This window comes from Apium graveolens, chromosome 7, assembly GCF_009905375.1.
Source record: "Apium graveolens cultivar Ventura chromosome 7, ASM990537v1, whole genome shotgun sequence".
Lineage (NCBI taxonomy): Eukaryota > Viridiplantae > Streptophyta > Magnoliopsida > Apiales > Apiaceae > Apium > Apium graveolens.
The window spans coordinates 269,968,926-269,979,490 of NC_133653.1; positions in this window are offsets into that span (position 1 = coordinate 269,968,926).

Sequence of the window (10,565 nt, forward strand, 5' to 3'; positions counted from 1 at the left end):
CACTTAATTTTATATTAAAATTAAGACTGTTTTGCTACAAAATTTCTAGGCTCTTTGTTGATAAAGAGCTTAGATTCTTCTTGAGAGTGTTACAAGAAATTTGATCTAAATTTCTTATTGCTGACTAAGGACCAGTGTTAACTTTATAACTCAGTTAACTGCTAGTTTACACAGTGTGTAATAAGACAGGCTATTAGCTTTTCTAAACTGTCACTTGTCATTTCTATTTATAGAAAAGTAGATCTTCCATTTCTGGCTTAGAATATCTTTAGCATCCCGTGTTCACTTTAATCATCCTCTGTCAGTTAATCTTTACCATTGATCTTGCACATTTTTCAAGCTGCTTTTTGTAGACTTGTCAATCTAGCTGTTGGATTGTTTGTTGATTGTTTATCTTGGATATTGAACTGATCTGCAATTTTGTACTTTGAGATTGCACCTCGAGATCTCCAGTTTAAGTCTGTAGAACACTTGAAATCTTGATAAGTATTTTGGCTTATTGAGATCTCTAGTACTCTATATTTAGTTTGGCTTGTAGAGGTCTTCAGTTCTCTATAAGAGATTTTAGCTTGCCGAGATCTCTAGTCTTCACATCTTCACTTTGACTTATCGATAACTCTTAGTTCTCTAGTGGCTTTTTGACTTGTTGACATCCCAGAGTTCTCTAGTCAAATTTACCTTTTCGATATCTCGGAGTCCTCTAGTGAATTTTAATTTATCGATATCTCTGAGTTCTCTAGTGAATTTTGACTTATCGATATCTCTGAGTTCTCTAGTGGAACTTGACTTATCGATAACACAAAGTTCTCTACTGAATGTAGACTTTTCGATAACTCTGAGTTCTCTAGTGAAGGAATGACTTGTCGATATCTTCAATCTTTAGTTCTTCAATTTGGCTATTCGATATCTTTCTGAGTTTCCTAGTAGCTTTCCTGACTTCTCGATAAGCCATTCTGGAGCTCTCGAATGACTTCTCTATAACATTAAATCTGTGACTTGTAGAGATCTTGACTTAGAGTATTTTTCTCCAAACAGATTTATTAAACTCCAAGTTTCTTCAAAATTCTTCTAAGGCATGATCTTCTTGATCTTCTTCCAGATAGAATCCTTAGGTTTGATATTGTTTTAGGAAAAAGACATCAGTCTGCTCCTTTGCATTTTTATAGACTTTAAGTGTTACAAGTACAAAATACAGACTAAGATAAAAACACAACTTACTTAGGGTTGGCCCCAAGCGTAGCTGATTACCAAAAATAACAGTTCATTAATCTCCTCCTTAGATCAGACGTCCATTTGTTTTGCTTCATACTTTGATCAGGGACACTAATGATATTGTTATCTTCAGTAATCTTTGACATCATCACTTATATATATAACAATATGGTCAGGGGTACTTGCCTTGCAGAGCTTTACAATTATTATTGATTGACCTTGAGCCGACTCGGACGCTCAGGCGCCAACCAATAGATCACCCTGGACTCGACTTCAACACTCAGGTCCTTAGATTGGAACCTTACTGAGCTTGTCGACTGATCACCAGGCTATCCTCAGTCCAATGCCAACTCTCGGGCCTTCCGACTAGAACCGGAAAAAAGGACGGCCGGAAAATAGTGAGCAGCGGCGGGAAGCAGAAGAACATAGGGGAGGAGAGGGAAAGAGACGGAGACAGAGAGAGAAATAGAGAGATTGAAAGAGAGAGAGATGAGAGAATTTAGAGAGAGAGATCAGGGAGGTGTGAGACAAGGGAGAGAGAAGGAGATGATGTAACCAAAAACACTGCCACACTTCTTTCTTCTCGGCCGCGTGTCCAATGAAAAGGACACGTGGCTATTTTCCCGACTACAAGCCCATTTATAACGCCGAATCATAAAATTAACGATATATATTGCGCGCGAGAGTTAATTGGAAAAATTCCAAAATAGTCTCAAATAATCACAAAATAATCCAAAGTTATTAAAATAAAATTCTCATAATTTTTAAATCATTTTTGAAAAGCAACTTATACCCGTATTTAACGAGTAAACGAAACAACGCGCGGATAAGTTTAATCCCGAAAATTTCCAAAATAATTTTAAAATTCTTAGAATATTGAAAACTTAATAACATATGAGTTTCGTAATTTTTAAAACAATTATGAATTTAATACTGAATTTATAATAAAATACAATCAGAAAATCATTCAGGGCTAAATAATTAATGAAATATTGATTTCTAAATTTTATAAACTCCTAAAAATAATAAATAAAATTGTGAAGCAATAAAAATGATTTTAGAGATAATCCCTGTATTTATGAGAATAAATCTTAAATACAATCACCTTTAAATATACAAATAAAGCAACACAGCTTCACAACTAATTACACAAATAATCCTCGAACACCAATAATCACATATGATTAACAAAAAAATAATATCCAGCTGAATGAACCCATACACATATTTTATTTATTTAATTATTCAATAATTACACATTTAAATAATAAAAATATACGAGTCATTATATCCTTCCCCCCTTAACAAGATTTTGTCCTCAGAATCTGTTCTAACCAAACAAGTGAGGATATTTGTCAAGCATATCTGACTCTAACTCCCAAGTAGACTCTTCTACTCGAGGATTCATTCAAAGCATACTCACTATAGATATAAACTCATTCCTAAGGACTCGCTCATAACGATCTGGGATTTGGGTCGATCATTCCACGTAGAACAAGTTGGGATGAGAGCCCATTGGCTCCTAATCAACGACTTGATTCAAATCAGAAACAAATCACTTTAACATTGACATGTGGAACACACTATAAATTTGCTGCAACTGCGGCGGAAATACTAACTCATGAACAACTTCATCTATCTTCCTCGATACCTCGAATGGTTCCATATATTTAGGACTCAACTCGCCCCTTATAATCAAACCTAACCAATCTCTTCCAAGGTGAAACTTTTATCAATACCAACGATCATATTTCTATATCCATACTCTTTCGATGCACATCCGTCTTCCTTCTTTGTCTAGCCCGGGCTGCTTCAACTCTTTTCCAAATCAACACCACTACGTCCTTGGTGCGCTGAATTAGCTCAGGACCTAACAACATTTCTACTCCCACTTTCTCTCAATAGAGGGGAACCCACACTTATGTCCATACAGGGCTTTGCAAGGTAGCATTTCCCTACTAGCATGATAATTATTAACATAGAAAAACTCAATCAATGATAGGTGATTACCTTAGTTTCCTTTTTACATCCAAAATATATACTCTCAACATATCTTATATTGTCTGAATCGTCCTTTCACTTTGACCCTTCATCTACGGATGATAGGCGATGCTCGTTTTCAACTTAGTTTCCAAACATTCGAACACCTCCTGCTCCTTTCCATCAGTTAAGGCTGGAAAGTAATCTCATATCTTCACTTATTCTCACCTTCAGATATTTGAACTTCACATTCCACTTTTTCCAATTCTTTTATTAACTCCTCAGTGATTTTAATCACATTCAATCCTTTCCTTTTGCATAGGGCATCTGTTACTACACCGGCTTTGCTTAAATGGTCGTTAATGGAATAATCAGAATCATTCGTTAATCTCAGCCAAAATTCATACCTGGAAACTTAACATATAGTTGCTTCCTTTCTAATCTTCGTAGGGAAATCCTTGGGCGTTCCACATAGATATCCTTGGTCTTTGAATAGCTGAGGATGTTATCAATAAATACAATCATGCTTATCCAAGCACTCCTTATACACTATGTTCCCTGACTGATACACTTGTTAATCTAAATGACATTACCAAAAATTGTAATGCCCATATTTCGTTTTTAACCGCAGTCTTCGATACGTCCTCTGGATGGATCTTTAGTCAACCCTCGAGGAATAACACGCTTTTTAAATTAGGTCACAAAAGTAATCAGTTTTGAATAGGGGCTGCTTATTCTTATTCGTCGTTTTGTTAATCTCCCGATAAACAGTACATAATCTCATAATTTCATTCCTCTTTTCCCATGGCATCACTGGTGTGCCCCACGGGGATATATCTGGTATGATCGCCTCCCTTGCGATAACTTCTGTAATTACTTCATTCCCACTGGCCGCTGGAGAAACTCCAGGGCATTTATTCATTACTCAAACTTCTTCCAGCTTAAATACTTTCTTCTTCGTATCTCTACATATGGTGGATCTACCTTATACCCTTAGCTTATTACTCCTTTTCTCGCATGCTTGGAATAACCTTTTATCTTGCTTCTGCCCTTAGAAACTTACCTTACTATTGGCTTCCGTACATTTTACAATTCGCTTCTTTTGAAAATCAACTTTTGCCTTATGACATGACGCCCGATCCGTTACTAAAATCACATCAAACTCTTCTATATCGAAGGGTGTCAGATTAGCTGAAAAGAATACTCATGGATTCTAATTGACAGTTAGGACATAAGTAATTCACTGAAAGTCCATCCTAATTCACCACTTTCATGGTTAAAGGCTCGGTAGATCCACCATATGTAGAGATACGAAGAAGAAAGTATTACTCCTTTTCTCGCATGCTTGGAATAACCTTTTATCTTGCTTCTGCCCTTAGAAACTTACCTTACTATTGGCTTCCGTACATTTTACAATTCGCTTCTTTTGAAAATCAACTTTTGCCTTATGACATGACGCCCGATCCGTTACTAAAATCACATCAAACTCTTCTATATCGAAGGGTGTCAGATTAGCTGAAAAGAATACTCATGGATTCTAATTGACAGTTAGGACATAAGTAATTCACTGAAAGTCCATCCTAATTCACCACTTTCATGGTTAAAGGCTCGGCTAAGTCTTCTAATATCAAATTCGTTTTACTCACACATTTCTTTGTTATAAAAGGCTTAGACGCTTCTGAATCAAATAAAACTTTAACAGGTTTGGAGTTGAGAGAGAATGCACCTGCAACTACATCCAAGTCCTAGGCGTTCGATCTCTTGGTCACGCTGAAAGTTCAGCCTCTAGCTGTGCTGAATGTTGGCCCTTGGGATGTAGTACCTTGAGTAACCGTTCCACAACTCTTTGCAATATGCCCAACCTTCCCACAATTGTAAAAAGTAACTCCTGGATTTTCTGGATTGCATTCCGACGCGTAATGACCCTTATGACCACATTTGAAACATTGAACATTCTTTGTTTTCGGATTTGAAAATCACATCAGAATTTAACTTAATCTAATTGGAACCAACTTCTATCTAACTGACCATTAGTTGGTAAAATTAACCAACTCTCTCTTTTAATTGATCAATTGGAGTATCAACAGAAACATCAATAACACACAAAAGTATACATTATATCTTTAAAAGTAGGGTATTTTTTTCAAAAATTTGGGAAGCACCTCCTCTGTATTATTGACTACCAGTCGGACTCAAGCCGACACCAACAATCATATCAATCCCTCACCATCAACCAAACCACCAACAAGTATACTAACCAACTGCCACCACTGTTAGGAATATATGTGCATTAGTTTGATGATATGTTTAACAAAACACTTAAGTAGAAGTTTAGTGTTTGTAGCCTCAACGGATAAGACCACTTTGGCTATCCGTTGATGGTGCAGCTTTACTTAGAAATAAGTCTAGTGTTGTAGAACATTTCGGTCTCTGTATTTAAGATATAATTCTTAGAAGTTGAGAGAAAATATAAGTCATGTTGACTACTAGAAGATATGCAAATAGGAAGGCCAATTGTAAATATTTCATGCCTTGTAATTTTGTATAAATGAAGTGGTATCAACGGATATCTTAAAGACCTTCAACGGATGAGAAACAAAGCTTCAACGGATGTCTCCAAAGCTTCAACGGATAGAGCTTCAACTGCTAACACATCAACGGATAAAGCCATCAACGGATGAAGGCTTCAACGGATGTTCTGTTAAATAGCAGTTGATAAGTGGTAGTTGTAAAAGCAGACAGAGGCACATGGGTTGACAGAGATAACTGAAATATGGAAGCCTAATTTCAGGAACATCAGAAAAAGCAGCCGTTCTACTCTAGTACAAAGAGGCAATAGTCAACAAAGTACTTGAGTGATATGGAGAAGAAATAAGTGGATAACTTATTTTATTATTGTATTTTTATCTTTGTCTTCACTTGTACACTTGGTAATATATAAACCAAGTAGCAGCTAGTAATTAGATAAGAATTTTTCCAGTGTTGTTTAGAAAAATCTTGAGAGAAAAATTATCTAGTTTGTACTAGGATGCAGCTGTGATCAACATCTTGAATCACAGATTTTCTGAAATACCATCTCTGGTGGAACAACAATCCACCAGAAAAGTTTTTAAGGTCTGTTATGTTCTTTACATTAGTGCTTGAATATATATCTGTCTGTATTAGCTTAAAGCAATTCACACACTTGTTTATCTTGAACACAAAGCCTTTAAAACTGCTCAAAACTTGAAAAAGTTTTGAGATTTACATTCAACCCCCTTCTGTAAATCTCATTGTTAGTCCACTAGGAATAACAATTGGTATCAGAGCAAGCTCTTGACACACAAAGAGTTTAAAGATCTTGGAAACTAACAAAGATGAGTAAGAAGGATATTGGAGTAAAAATCCCAGTTCTTGACAAAGACAGTTATCACCATTGGAAGGTGAAAATGCACCTTCATCTACTCTCCCAAGATGAAGGTTATGTAAACTGCATTGAGAATGGTCCTCACATTCCCCACAAAGTAGCCACAGTTGCTACGGCCACAATTGCTGTTGGTCAATCCATTCCAAAACCTAGAGCAGAATGGACAATGGAAGACACAGAAGAAGTCCACAAGGATAAGAAGGCTATGAACATTTTGTTTAATGGTCTTGACAAGGATATGTTTGATAATGTGATAAATTGCACAACTGCCAAAGAGGTTTGGGACACATTTCAGCTACTGTGTGAAGGTACAGAACAAGTAAAAGAAAACAAAATACAGCTTCTCATTCAACAGTATGAGTATTTTCATTTTGAAGAAAATGAATCTTTAAATGACACATTCAATAGATTCCAAAAGCTGTTGAATGGACTGAAGCTGTATGGTAGAGTGTACCAGGTGAAGGATTCAAATCTTAAATTTTTAAGATCCTTGCCAAAGGAATGGAAACCCATGACTGTCTCCTTGAGAAACTCTCAAGATTATAAGGACTTCACTCTTGAAAGATTATATGGAATCTTGAAGACTTATGAACTAGAGCTGGAACAGGATGAGGTATTGGAGAAGGGAAGAAAGAAAGGAGGTTCAGTTGCCTTGGTAGCTGAAAATGAGAAAGAATGCAGACAAGAAACTGTGAGATCTACATCAAACTCTAAAGATGGCACAAGCAAATCAGAATCAAGCAAGGGTAAGGAGCAAGTTGCTGAGAATGAAGACAACTCCAGCCAAGATGACTCTGATGGTATTGATGAGCATCTTGCATTTCTGTCCAGGAGATTTGCAAAGATGAAATTTAGGAAAAACACTAGAGCCACTAAACCTCATAAGAACATGGTGGACAAATCCAAGTTCAAGTGTTTCAATTGTGGTATAAGTGGACACTTTGCAAGTGAGTGCAGAAAGCCAACTTCTGAAAAGAAGAAATTTGACCAAGTAGATTACAAAAAGAAATATTTTGATCTGCTCAAGCAAAAGGAGAGGGCTTTCATTACTCAAGAAAAAGACTGGGCAGCTGATGGAGAAGAAGAGGATGAAGATGTGGAATATGTCAACTTGGCTCTCATGGCTGATTCTGAGGAAAATGAAGTTAGTTCATCAAACAACCAGGTAATCACTACTGATTTAACACAGCTTACTAAAGAAGAGTGCAATGATGCTTTTAATGACATGTCTACTGAATTGTATCATTTGCGTGTGTCTCTTAAATCTCTTGCTAAAGAAAATAGTAGGATTAAAGAGAACAATCTGTTTTTAAGTAATAGAAATGCTGTGTTAGAAGATAAGTTGATTGACCTAGAGAAAACTAAGCTACATTGTATATCTGTTGAAAATGAACTAGCTGAATCTGTTAAGAAAGTAGAAATACTTTCCAATCAATTAGAGAGAGAGCAAGAGGTGATTAAAGCCTGGAAGACATCTAGGGATGTTAGTGCTCAAATTTCCAAGGTCCAAGGAATTGAATCATTCTGTGAGACTGCCTGGGATAAAAACAAAAAGAAACTGGAATTAATTGATGGGCTGTCAACGGATGTGGAATCAACGGATGATGAAAGTTATCCGTTGAAGGAAGAAAAGGAGCATCCGTTGAAGGTTCCTCAATTAAAACAGGCAGATGTTTCTAAAAGTGAAAATCTAAAGAAACTCAACAAAAAGTTTGGTTCAACTTCCAAGAACTTTGTCAAAGAAGAAGCAAGCACATCCAAAGATTTCAGTAAGGTGAATATAGGACACATGACCTTAGAACAGTTAAAGAATAGGCTCAAAGTGGTTGAGGATAAAAAGGAAACTAAAAGGAAATCTAATAGAAATGGGAAGGTAGGGGTTAACAAACATAACAATTACACACCTGATAAGTATGCTCCTAGAAAAAGCTGTGTGCATTGTAGTAGTGTTAATCATCTATCTGCTAATTGCAAATCTATTAAGAAAACTCCCATACCTGTGCCCTCTTCCATGCCTAATATGTCTGCATCACCTCTGCATGCTATGCCTGTTATGTCTCAACAGAATCCTTATGCACATTTTGCAAACATGCCATATTTTAACAATCCTTATCTTGCTGCATTTAGTATGCCTCAAATGCCATACAATATGCCAATATGGAATAACATGCTTGCACAATCCATGCCTTATCAAATTCCAAATGTGCTAAATGATTCTGTGACTAACCCTACACCTCAACCAACTACATCTAAGATCAAGGTTGACTCAAAGTTACCTAAGTCTAAAGATGCAGGAGGAATGAAGTCTGGGAGAAAGGCTAACAAGAATGGACCCAAGGAAACTTGGGTACCAAAATCAACTTGATTGATTTTATGGTGTGCAGGGAAAAAGAAGAAATCTATGGTACTTGGACAGTGGCTGTTCAAGACACATGACAGGAGATTTCTCCCTGCTCACTGAGTTTAAGGAGAGAGCTGGCCCTAGCATAACCTTTGGAGATGACAGCAAAGGGTTTACTATGGGATATGGCTTGATTTCAACTAGGGAATGTCATCATTGATGAAGTTGCATTAGTTGATGGTCTCAAGCACAACTTACTGAGCATCAGTCAACTATGTGATAGAGGGAATACAATTTCCTTCAATTCAGAAGTCTGTGTTGTCACCAGTAAGAAAGACAACAAAGTGATTCTAACTGGAGTTAGAAAAGGAAATGTGTACTTAGCTGACTTCAACTCTACAGATGCAGAATCTATTACTTGTCTCTTCAGCAAAGCAAGTCCAGTTGAAAGTTGGCTATGGCACAAGAAGCTATCCCATTTGAATTTCAAGACAATGAATGATCTAGTCAAAAAGGACTTAGTCAGAGGAATTCCTCTTGTTGAATTCTCAAGAGATGGTTTGTGTGATGCTTGTCAGAAAGGCAAACAAAGGAAAGCATCATTCAAAAAGAAGCTTGAAACAACAATTGATGAACCATTACAGCTGCTACATATGGATTTGTTTGGACCAGTCAATGTATTGTCAATTGCAAGAAAAAGATATTGCTTAGTGATTGTAGATGATTTCTCAAAGTTTTCATGGGTCTATTTTCTTGGATCAAAGGATGAAGCAAGTGAAATCATTATCAATCACATCAGGCAAGTCAATAATCATCCTGACTTGAAGGTTAGGAATATCAGGAGTGACAATGGAACTGAGTTCAAGAATTTGTCAATAAGGCTGTTCTGTGAAGAAAATGGAATCATGCATGAGTTCTCAGCTCCAAGAACACCTCAGCAAAATGGGGTAGTTGAAAGAAAGAACAGATCTTTGATTGAGGCTGCCAGAACAATGCTTGAAGAATCAAAGTTACCAACATATTTCTGGGCTGAAGCTGTTAATTGTGCCTGCTACACTCAGAATATTTCTTTGATCAATCAAACTAAAGGCATGACTCCTTATCAGTTGTTCAAGAGAAGAAAACCAACTCTAAACTTTCTTCATGTCTTTGGATGTAAATGCTTTATACTGAGAAATCAATCTGACCATAAAGGGAAGTTTGATGCAAAGGCTGATGAAGGGATATTTGTTGGTTACTCAGCTGGAAAATCTTATAGGGTCTACAATCTAAGAACCAACATTGTTATGGAATCTGTGCATGTTGTGTTTGATGATAAAAAGATTGATGGACTAACAGATGAGGGACACAATGAGAGACTCAAATTTGACAACATTGAGATATATTGTGATGATAGTGAAGAGGAGATTGATGGAGATGACACTTCAAAAGGGATTCAAAATATGCCCTTGGATAATGCACAAAATTCTGCATCCGTTGATAGAGGCAATGCAGTATCCGTTGAAAGACATAGTGCATCATCCGTTGAAGTACAAAATGAAGCATCCGTTGATCATAGTTCATCAACGGATAATCGATTTACATCATCAGTTGATAGAACTCCAAATTCCCTGCAAAGAACCAACA